This window comes from Heterodontus francisci, chromosome 8 (genome assembly GCF_036365525.1).
Source record: "Heterodontus francisci isolate sHetFra1 chromosome 8, sHetFra1.hap1, whole genome shotgun sequence".
Taxonomy (NCBI): domain Eukaryota; kingdom Metazoa; phylum Chordata; class Chondrichthyes; order Heterodontiformes; family Heterodontidae; genus Heterodontus; species Heterodontus francisci.
Genome location: NC_090378.1, coordinates 113,783,475 through 113,795,295, shown reverse-complemented (window position 1 = coordinate 113,795,295; position 11,821 = coordinate 113,783,475).

Below are 11,821 nucleotides of genomic sequence, written 5' to 3'. Positions count from 1 at the left end.
ATGTAAGGACAGTGCAGGGAATGATGTAAATCAGATGTAAGGACAGTGCAGGGAATGATGTAAATCAGATGTAAGGACAGTGCAGGGAATGATGTAAATCAGATGTAAGGACAGTGCAGGGAATGATGTAAATCAGATGTAAGGACAATGCAGGGAATGCTGTAAATCTGATGTAAGGACAGTGCAGGGAATGCTGTGAATCTGATGTAAGGACAGTGCAGGGAATGATGTAAATCAGATGTAAGGACAGTGCAGGGAATGATGTAAATCAGATGTAAGGACAGTGCAGGGAATGATGTAAATCAGATGTAAGGACAGTGCAGGGAATGATGTAAATCAGATGTAAGGACAGTGCAGGGAATGATGTAAATCAGATGTAAGGACAGTGCAGGGAATGCTGTAAATCTGATGTAAGGACAGTGCAGGGAATGATGTAAATCAGATGTAAGGACAGTGCAGGGAATGATGTAAATCAGATGTAAGGACAGTGCAGGGAATGCTGTAAATCAGATGTAAGGACAGTGCAGGGAATGATGTAAATCAGATGTAAGGACAGTGCAGGGAATGATGTAAATCAGATGTAAGGACAGTGCAGGGAATGATGTAAATCAGATGTAAGGACAGTGCAGGGAATGATGTAAATCTGATGTAAGGACAGTGCAGGGAATGCTGTAAATCAGATGTAAGGACAGTGCAGGGAATGATGTAAATCAGATGTAAGGACAGTGCAGGGAATGATGTAAATCAGATGTAAGGACAGTGCAGGGAATGCTGTAAATCAGATGTAAGGACAGTGCAGGGAATGATGTAAATCAGATGTAAGGACAGTGCAGGGAATGATGTAAATCAGGTGTAAGGACAGTGCAGGGAATGATGTAAATCAGATGTAAGGACAGTGCAGGGAATGATGTAAATCAGATGTAAGGACAGTGCAGGGAATGCTGTAAATCTGATGTAAGGACAGTGCAGGGAATGCTGTAAATCTGATGTAAGGACAGTGCAGGGAATGATGTAAATCAGATGTAAGGACAGTGCAGGGAATGATGTAAATCAGATGTAAGGACAATGCAGGGAATGCTGTAAATCTGATGTAAGGACAGTGCAGGGAATGCTGTGAATCTGATGTAAGGACAGTGCAGGGAATGATGTAAATCAGATGTAAGGACAGTGCAGGGAATGATGTAAATCAGATGTAAGGACAGTGCAGGGAATGATGTAAATCAGATGTAAGGACAGTGCAGGGAATGATGTAAATCAGATGTAAGGACAGTGCAGGGAATGATGTAAATCAGATGTAAGGACAGTGCAGGGAATGATGTAAATCAGATGTAAGGACAGTGCAGGGAATGCTGTAAATCTGATGTAAGGACAGTGCAGGGAATGATGTAAATCAGATGTAAGGACAGTGCAGGGAATGATGTAAATCAGATGTAAGGACAATGCAGGGAATGCTGTAAATCTGATGTAAGGACAGTGCAGGGAATGCTGTGAATCTGATGTAAGGACAGTGCAGGGAATGATGTAAATCAGATGTAAGGACAGTGCAGGGAATGATGTAAATCAGATGTAAGGACAGTGCAGGGAATGATGTAAATCAGATGTAAGGACAATGCAGGGAATGCTGTAAATCTGATGTAAGGACAGTGCAGGGAATGCTGTGAATCTGATGTAAGGACAGTGCAGGGAATGATGTAAATCAGATGTAAGGACAGTGCAGGGAATGATGTAAATCAGATGTAAGGACAGTGCAGGGAATGATGTAAATCAGATGTAAGGACAGTGCAGGGAATGATGTAAATCAGATGTAAGGACAATGCAGGGAATGCTGTAAATCTGATGTAAGGACAGTGCAGGGAATGCTGTGAATCTGATGTAAGGACAGTGCAGGGAATGATGTAAATCAGATGTAAGGACAGTGCAGGGAATGCTGTGAATCTGATGTAAGGACAGTGCAGGGAATGATGTAAATCAGATGTAAGGACAGTGCTGGGAATGCTGTGAATCTGATGTAAGGACAGTGCAGGGAATGATGTAAATCAGATGTAAGGACAGTGCAGGGAATGCTGTAAATCTGATGTAAGGACAGTGCAGGGAATGCTGTGAATCAGATGTAAGGACAGTGCAGGGAATGCTGTAAATCTGATGTAAGGACAGTGCAGGGAATGCTGTAAATCTGATGTAAGGACAGTGCAGGGAATGCTGTAAATCAGATGGAAGGACAGTGCAGGGAATGCTGTAAATCTGATGTAAGGACAGTGCAGGGAATGCTGTAAATCTGATGTAAGGACAGTGCAGGGAATGATGTAAATCTGATGTAAGGACAGTGCAGGGAATGCTGTGAATCTGATTTAAGGACAGTGCAGGGAATGCTGTGAATCTGATGTAAGGACAGTGCAGGGAATGATGTAAATCAGATGTAAGGACAGTGCAGGGAATGCTGTGAATCTGATGTAAAGACAGTGCAGGGAATGATGTAAATCAGATGTAAGGGCAGTGCAGGGAATGATGTAAATCAGATGTAAGGACAATGCAGGGAATGCTGTAAATCTGATGTAAGGACAGTGCAGGGAATGATGTAAATCAGATGTAAGGACAGTGCAGGGAATGATGTAAATCAGATGTAAGGACAATGCAGGGAATGCTGTAAATCTGATGTAAGGACAGTGCAGGGAATGATGTAAATCAGATGTAAGGACAGTGCAGGGAATGCTGTAAATCTGATGTAAGGACAGTGCAGGGAATGATGTAAATCAGATGTAAGGACAGTGCAGGGAATGATGTAAATCAGATGTAAGGACAATGCAGGGAATGCTGTAAATCTGATGTAAGGACAGTGCAGGGAATGATGTAAATCAGATGTAAGGACAGTGCAGGGAATGCTGTAAATCTGATGTAAAGACAGTGCAGGGAATGATGTAAATCAGATGTAAGGAAAGTGCAGGGAATGCTGTATATCTCATGTAAGGACAGTGCGGGGAATGCTGTGAATCTGATGTAAGGACAGTGCAGGGAATGCTGTAAATCTGATGTAAGGACAGTGCAGGAAATGCTGTATATCTGATGTAAGGACAGTGCGGGGAATGCTGTGAATCTGATGTAAGGACAGTGCGGGGAATGCTGTGAATCTGATGTAAGGACAGTGCAGGGAATGCTGTAAATCTGATGTAAGGACAGTGCAGGAAATGCTGTATATCTGATGTAAGGACAGTGCAGGGAATGCTGTAAATCTGATGTAAGGACAGTGCAGGGAATGCTGTAAATCTGATGTAAGGACAGTGCAGGAAATGCTGTATATCTGATGTAAGGACAGTGCGGGGAATGCTGTGAATCTGATGGAAGGACAGTGCAGGGAATGCTGTAAATCTGATGTGAGGACAGTGCAGGAAATGCTGTATATCTGATTTAAGGACAGTGCAGGGAATGCTGTAAATCTGATGTAAGGACAGTGCAGGGAATGCTGTAAATCTGATGTGAGGACAGTGCAGGAAATGCTGTACATCTGATGTAAGGACAGTGCAGGGAATGCTGTAAATCTGATGTCAGGGCAGTGCAGGGAATGCTGTACATCTGATGTAATGACAATGCACGGAATGCTGTGAATCTGATGTAAGGACAGTGCAGGGAATGCTGTAAATCTGATGTAAGGACAGTGCAGGGAATGCTATAAATCTGATGTAAGGACAGTGCAGGGAATGCTGTATATCTGATGTAAGGACAGTGCAGTGAATGCTGTAAATCTGATGTAAGGACAGTGCAGGGAATGCTGTAAATCTGATGTAAGGACAGTGCAGGGAATGCTGTATATCTGATGTAAGGACAGTGCAGGGAATGCTGTATATCTGATGTAAGGACAGTGCAGGGAATGCTGTATATCTGATGTAAGGACAGTGCAGGGAATGCTGTATATCTGATGTAAGGACAGTGCAGGGAATGCTGTGAATCTGATGTAAGGACAGTGCAGGGAATGCTGTAAATCTGATGTAAGGACAGTGCAGGGAATGTTGTAAATCTGATGTAAGGACTGTGCAGGGAATGCTGTAAATCTGATGTAAGGACAGTGCAGGGAATGCTGTAAATCTGATGTAAGGACTGTGCAGGGAATGCTGTAAATCTGATGTAAGGACAGTGCAGGGAATGCTGTAAATCTGATGTAAGGACAGTGCAGGGAATGCTGTAAATCTGGTCAGGGCAGTGCAGGGAATGCTGTAAATCTGATGTAAGGACAGTGCAGGGAATGCTGTAAATCTGATGTAAGGACAATCCACGGAATGCTGTATATCTGATGTAAGGACAGTGCAGAGAATGCTGTGAATCTGATGTAAGAGCAATGCAGGGAATGCTGTAAATCTGATATAAGGACAGAGAGAGAAATGCTGTAAATCTGATGTAAGGACAGTGCAGGAAATGCTGTAAATCTGATTTAAGGACAGTGCAGTGAATGCTGTAAATCTCATGTAAGGACAGAGAGAGAAATGCTGTAAATCTGATGTAAGGACAGTGCAGGAAATGCTGTAAATCTGATGTAAGGACAGTGCAGGGAATGCTATATATCTGATGTAAGGGCAGTGCAGGGAATGCTGTAAATCTGATGTAAGGACAGTGCAGGGAATGCTGTGAATCTGATGTAAGGGCAATGCAGGGAATGCTGTGAATCTGATGTAAGGAGAGTGCAGGGAATGCTGTAAATCTGATGTAAGGACAGTGCAGGGAATGCTGTGAATCTGATGTAAGGACAGTGCAGGGAATGCTGTAAATCTGATGTAAGGACAGTGCAGGGAATGCTGTGAATCTGATGTAAGGACAGTGCAGGGAATGCTGTAAATCTGATGTAAGGACAGTGCAGGGAATGCTGTGAATCTGATGTCAGGACAGTGCGGGGAATGCTGTAAATCTGATGTAAGGACAGTGCAGGGAATGCTGTGAATCTGATGTAAGGACAGTGCAGGGAATGCTGTAAATCTGATGTAAGCACAGTGCAGGGAATGCTGTAAATCTGATGTAAGGACAGTGCAGGGAATGCTGTAAATCTGATGTAAGGACAGTGCAGGGAGTGCTGTGAATCTGATGTAAGGACAGTGCAGGGAATGCTGTAAATCTGATGTAAGGACAGTGCAGGGAATGCTGTAAATCTGATGTAAGGACAGAGAGAGAAATGCTGTGAATCTGATGTAAGGACAGTGCAGGGAATGCTGTGAATCTGATGTAAGGACAGTGCAGGGAATGCTGTGAATCTGATGTAAGGACAGTGCAGGGAATGCTGTAAATCTGATGTAAGGACAGTGCAGGAAATGCTGTGAATCTGATGTAAGGACAGTGCAGGAAATGCTGTAAATCTGATGTAAGGACAGTGCAGGGAATGCTGTAAATCTGATGTAAGGACAGTGCAGGGAATGCTATATATCTGATGTCAGGACAGTGCAGGGAATGTTGAATATCTGATGTAAGGACAGTGCAGAGAATGCTGTGAATCTGATGTGAGGACAGTGCAGGGAATGCTGTAAATCTGATGTAAGGACAGTGCAGGGAATGCTGTAAATCTGATGTAAGGACAGTGCAGGGAATGCTGTATATCTGATGTAAGGACAATGCACGGAATGCTGTGAATCTGATGTAAGGGCAGTGCAGGGAAAGCTGCAAATCTGATGTAAGGACAGTGCAGGGAATGCTGTGAATCTGATGTAAGGACAGTGCAGGGAATGCTGTAAATCTGATGGAAGGACAGTGCAGGGAATGCTGTGAATCTGATGTCAGGACAGTGCAGGGAATGCTGTAAATCTGATGTAAGGACAGTGCAGGGAATGCTGTATATCTGATGTAAGGACAGTGCAGGGTATGCTGTGAATCTGATGTGAGGACAGTGCAGGGAATGCTGTAAATCTGATGTAAGGACAGTGCAGGGAATGCTGTAAATCTGATGTAAGGACAGTGCAGGGAATGCTGTGAATCTGATGTCAGGACAGTGCAGGGAATGCTGTAAATCTGATGTAAGGACAGTGCAGGGAATGCTGTGAATCTTATGTCAGGACAGTGCAGGGAATGCTGTAAATCTGATGTAAGGACAGTGCAGGGAATGCTGTGAATCTGATGTAAGGACAGTGCAGGGAATGCTGTAAATCTGATGTAAGGACAGTGCAGGGAATGCTGTAAATCTGATGTAAGGACAGTGCGGGGAATGCTGTATATCTGATGTAAGGACAGTGCGGGGAATGTATATCTGATGTAAGGACAGTGCAGGGAATGCTGTAAATCTGATGTAAGGACAGTGCAGGGAATGCTGTAAATCTGATGTAAGGACAATGCACGGAATGCTGTGAATCTGATGTAAGGGCAGTGCAGGGAATGATGTATATCTGATGTCAGGACAGTGCAGGGAATGCTGTCAATCTGATGTCAGGACAGTGCAGGGAATGCTGTAAATCTGATGTAAGGGCAGTGCAGGGAATGCTGTAAATCTGATGTAAGGACAGCGTAGGGAATGCTGTGAATCTGATGTAAGGGCAGTGCAGGGAATGCTGTAAATCTGATGTAAGGACAGTGCAGGGAATGTTGTAAATCTGATGTAAGGGCAGTGCAGGGAATGCTGTATATCTGATGTAAGGACAGTGCAGGGAATGCTGTGAATCTGATGTAAGGGCAGTGCAGGGAATGCTGTAAATCTGATGTAAGGACAGTGGAGGGAATGCTGTAAATCTGATGTAAGGACAGTGCAGGGAATGCTGTAAATCTGATATAAGGACAGTGCAGGGAATGCTGTAAATCTGATGTAAGGACAGTGGAGGGAATGCTGTAAATCTGATGTAAGGGCAGTGCAGGGAATGCTGTAAATCTGATGTAAGGACAGTGCAGGGAATGCTGTAAATCTGATGTAAGGACAGTGCAGGGAATGCTGTGAATCTGATGTAAGGACAGTGCAGGGAATGCTGTAAATCTGATGTAAGGACAGTGCAGGGAATGCTGTGAATCTGATGTAAGGACAGTGCAGGGAATGCTGTATATCTGATGTAAGGGCAGTGCAGGGAATGCTGTAAATCTGATGTAAGGACAGTGCAGGGAATGCTGTATATCTGATGTAAGGACAGTGCAGGGAATGCTGTAAATCTGATTTAAGGGCAGTGCAGGGAATGCTGTAAATCTGATGTAAGGACAGAGAGAGAAATGCTGTAAATCTGATGTAAGGACAGTGCAGGGAATGCTGTAAATCTGATGTAAGGACAGTGCAGGGAATGCTGTATATCTGATGTAAGGGCAGTGCAGGGAATGCTGTAAATCTGATGTAAGGACAGTGCAGGGAATGCTGTATATCTGATGTAAGGGCAGTGCAGGGAATGCTGTAAATCTGATGTAAGGACAGTGCAGGGAATGCTGTAAATCTGATGTAAGGACAGTGCAGGGAATGCTGTATATCTGATGTAAGGACAGTGCAGGGAATGCTGTATATCTGATGTAAGGACAGTGCAGGGAATGCTGTGAATCTTATGTCAGGACAGTGCAGGGAATGCTGTAAATCTGATGTAAGGACAGTGCAGGGAATGCTGTGAATCTGATTTAAGGACAGTGCAGGGAATGCTGTAAATCTGATGTAAGGACAGTGCAGGGAATGCTGTAAATCTGATGTAAGGACAGTGCGGGGAATGCTGTATATCTGATGTAAGGACAGTGCGGGGAATGCTGTATATCTGATGCAAGGACAGTGCAGGGAATGCTGTATATCTGATGTAAGGGCAGTGCAGGGAATGCTGTAAATCTGATGTAAGGACAGTGCAGGGAATGCTGTATATCTGATGTAAGGACAGTGCAGGGAATGCTGTATATCTGATGTAAGGGCAGTGCAGGGAATGCTGTATATCTGATGTAAGGGCAGTGCAGGGAATGCTGTAAATCTGATGTAAGGACAGTGCAGGGAATGCTGTATATCTGATGTAAGGGCAGTGCAGGGAATGCTGTATATCTGATGTAAGGGCAGTGCAGGGAATGCTGTAAATCTGATGTAAGGACAGTGCAGGGAATGCTGTATATCTGATGTAAGGGCAGTGCAGGGAATGCTGTAAATCTGATGTAAGGACAGTGCAGGGAATGCTGTAAATCTGATGGAAGGACAGTGCAGGGAATGCTGTGAATCTGATGTCAGGACAGTGCAGGGAATGCTGTAAATCTGATGTAAGGACAGTGCAGGGAATGCTGTATATCTGATGTAAGGACAGTGCAGGGTATGCTGTGAATCTGATGTGAGGACAGTGCAGGGTATGCTGTAAATCTGATGTAAGGACAGTGCAGGGAATGCTGTAAATCTGATGTAAGGACAGTGCAGGGAATGCTGTGAATCTGATGTCAGGACAGTGCAGGGAATGCTGTCAATCTGATGTCAGGACAGTGCAGGGAATGCTGTCAATCTGATGTAAGGACATTGCAGGGAATGCTGTGAATCTTATGTCAGGACAGTGCAGGGAATGCTGTAAATCTGATGTAAGGACAGTGCAGGGAATGCTGTGAATCTGATGTAAGGACAGTGCGGGGAATGCTGTATATCTGATGTAAGGACAGTGCGGGGAATGCTGTATATCTGATGTAAGGACAGTGCAGGGAATGCTGTAAATCTGATGTAAGGACAGTGCAGGGAATGCTGTAAATCTGATGTAAGGACAATGCACGGAATGCTGTGAATCTGATGTAAGGGCAGTGCAGGGAATGATGTATATCTGATGTCAGGACAGTGCAGGGAATGCTGTAAATCTGATGTCAGGACAGTGCAGGGAATGCTGTAAATCTGATGTAAGGGCAGTGCAGGGAATGCTGTAAATCTGATGTAAGGACAGCGTAGGGAATGCTGTGAATCTGATGTAAGGGCAGTGCAGGGAATGCTGTAAATCTGATGTAAGGACAGTGCAGGGAATGTTGTAAATCTGATGTAAGGGCAGTGCAGGGAATGCTGTATATCTGATGTAAGGACAGTGCAGGGAATGCTGTGAATCTGATGTAAGGGCAGTGCAGGGAATGCTGTAAATCTGATGTAAGGACAGTGGAGGGAATGCTGTAAATCTGATGTAAGGACAGTGCAGGGAATGCTGTAAATCTGATTTAAGGACAGTGCAGGGAATGCTGTAAATCTGATGTAAGGACAGTGGAGGGAATGCTGTAAATCTGATGTAAGGGCAGTGCAGGGAATGCTGTAAATCTGATGTAAGGACAGTGCAGGGAATGCTGTAAATCTGATGTAAGGACAGTGCAGGGAATGCTGTGAATCTGATGTAAGGACAGTGCAGGGAATGCTGTAAATCTGATGTAAGGACAGTGCAGGGAATGCTGTGAATCTGATGTAAGGACAGTGCAGGGAATGCTGTATATCTGATGTAAGGGCAGTGCAGGGAATGCTGTAAATCTGATGTAAGGACAGTGCAGGGAATGCTGTATATCTGATGTAAGGACAGTGCAGGGAATGCTGTAAATCTGATTTAAGGGCAGTGCAGGGAATGCTGTAAATCTGATGTAAGGACAGAGAGAGAAATGCTGTAAATCTGATGTAAGGACAGTGCAGGGAATGCTGTAAATCTGATGTAAGGACAGTGCAGGGAATGCTGTATATCTGATGTAAGGGCAGTGCAGGGAATGCTGTAAATCTGATGTAAGGACAGTGCAGGGAATGCTGTATATCTGATGTAAGGGCAGTGCAGGGAATGCTGTAAATCTGATGTAAGGACAGTGCAGGGAATGCTGTAAATCTGATGTAAGGACAGTGCAGGGAATGCTGTATATCTGATGTAAGGACAGTGCAGGGAATGCTGTATATCTGATGTAAGGACAGTGCAGGGAATGCTGTGAATCTTATGTCAGGACAGTGCAGGGAATGCTGTAAATCTGATGTAAGGACAGTGCAGGGAATGCTGTGAATCTGATGTCAGGACAGTGCAGGGAATGCTGTAAATCTGATGTAAGGACAGTGCAGGGAATGCTGTAAATCTGATGTAAGGACAGTGCGGGGAATGCTGTATATCTGATGTAAGGACAGTGCGGGGAATGCTGTATATCTGATGTAAGGACAGTGCAGGGAATGCTGTAAATCTGATGTAAGGACAGTGCAGGGAATGCTGTAAATCTGATGTAAGGACAATGCACGGAATGCTGTGAATCTGATGTAAGGGCAGTGCAGGGAATGATGTATATCTGATGTCAGGACAGTGCAGGGAATGCTGTAAATCTGATGTCAGGACAGTGCAGGGAATGCTGTAAATCTGATGTAAGTGCAGTGCAGGGAATGCTGTAAATCTGATGGAAGGACAGCGTAGGGAATGCTGTGAATCTGATGTTAGGGCAGTGCAGGGAATGTTGTAAATCTGATGTAAGGACAGTGCAGGGAATGTTGTAAATCTGATGTAAGGGCAGTGCAGGGAATGCTGTATATCTGATGTAAGGACAGTGCAGGGAATGCTGTGAATCTGATGTAAGGGCAGTGCAGGGAATGCTGTAAATCTGATGTAAGGACAGTGGAGAGAATGCTGTAAATCTGATGTAAGGACAGTGCAGGGAATGCTGTAAATCTGATGTAAGGACAGTGCAGGGAATGCTGTAAATCTGATGTAAGGACAGCGTAGGGAATGCTGTATATCTGATGTAAGGGCAGTGCAGGGAATGCTGTAAATCTGATGTAAGGACAGTGCAGGGAATGCTGTATATCTGATGTGAGGGCAGTGCAGGGAATGCTGTAAATCTGATGTAAGGACAGTGCAGGGAATGCTGTAAATCTGATGTAAGGACAGTGCAGGGAATGCTGTATATCTGATGTAAGGACAGTGCAGGGAATGCTGTATATCTGATGTAAGGACAGTGCAGGGAATGCTGTAAATCTGATTTAAGGGCAGTGCAGAGAATGCTGTAAATCTGATGTAAGGACAGAGAGAGAAATGCTGTAAATCTGATGTCAGGACAGTGCAGGGAATGCTGTAAATCTGATGTAAGGACAGTGCAGGGAATGCTGTATATCTGATGTAAGGGCAGTGCAGGGAATGCTGTAAATCTGATGTAAGGACAGTGCAGGGAATGCTGTATATCTGATGTAAGGGCAGTGCAGGGAATGCTGTATATCTGATGTAAGGGCAGTGCAGGGAATGCTGTAAATCTGATGTAAGGACAGTGCAGGGAATGCTGTATATCTGATGTAAGGGCAGTGCAGGGAATGCTGTAAATCTGATGTAAGGACAGTGCACGGAATGATGTAAATCTGATGTAAGGACAGTGCAGGGAATGCTGTGAATCTGATGTAAGGACAGTGCAGGGAATGCAGTATATCTGATGTAAGGGCAGTGCAGGGAATGCTGTAAATCTGATGTAAGGACAGTGCAGGGAATGCTGTATATCTGATGTAAGGGCAGTGCAGGGAATGCTGTGAATCTGATGTAAGGGCAGTGCAGGGAATGCTGTAAATCTGATGTAAGGACAGTGCAGGGAATGCTGTAAATCTGATGTAAGGACAGTGCAGGGAATGCTGTAAAACTGATGTAAGGACAGAGAGAGAAATGCTGTAAATCTGATGTAAGGACAGTGCAGGGAATGCTGTGAATCTGATGTCAGGACAGTGCAGGGAATGCTGTAAATCTGATGTAAGGACAGTGCAGGGAATGCTGTAAATCTGATGTAAGGACAGTGCAGGGAATGCTGTAAATCTGATGTAAGGACAGTGCAGCGAATGCTGTAAATCTGATGTAAGGACAGAGAGAGAAATGCTGTAAATCTGATGTAAGGACAGAGCAGGAAATGCTGTAAATCTGATGTAAGGACAGTGCAGGGAATGCTGTAAATCTGATGTAAGGACAGTGCAGGGAATGCTATA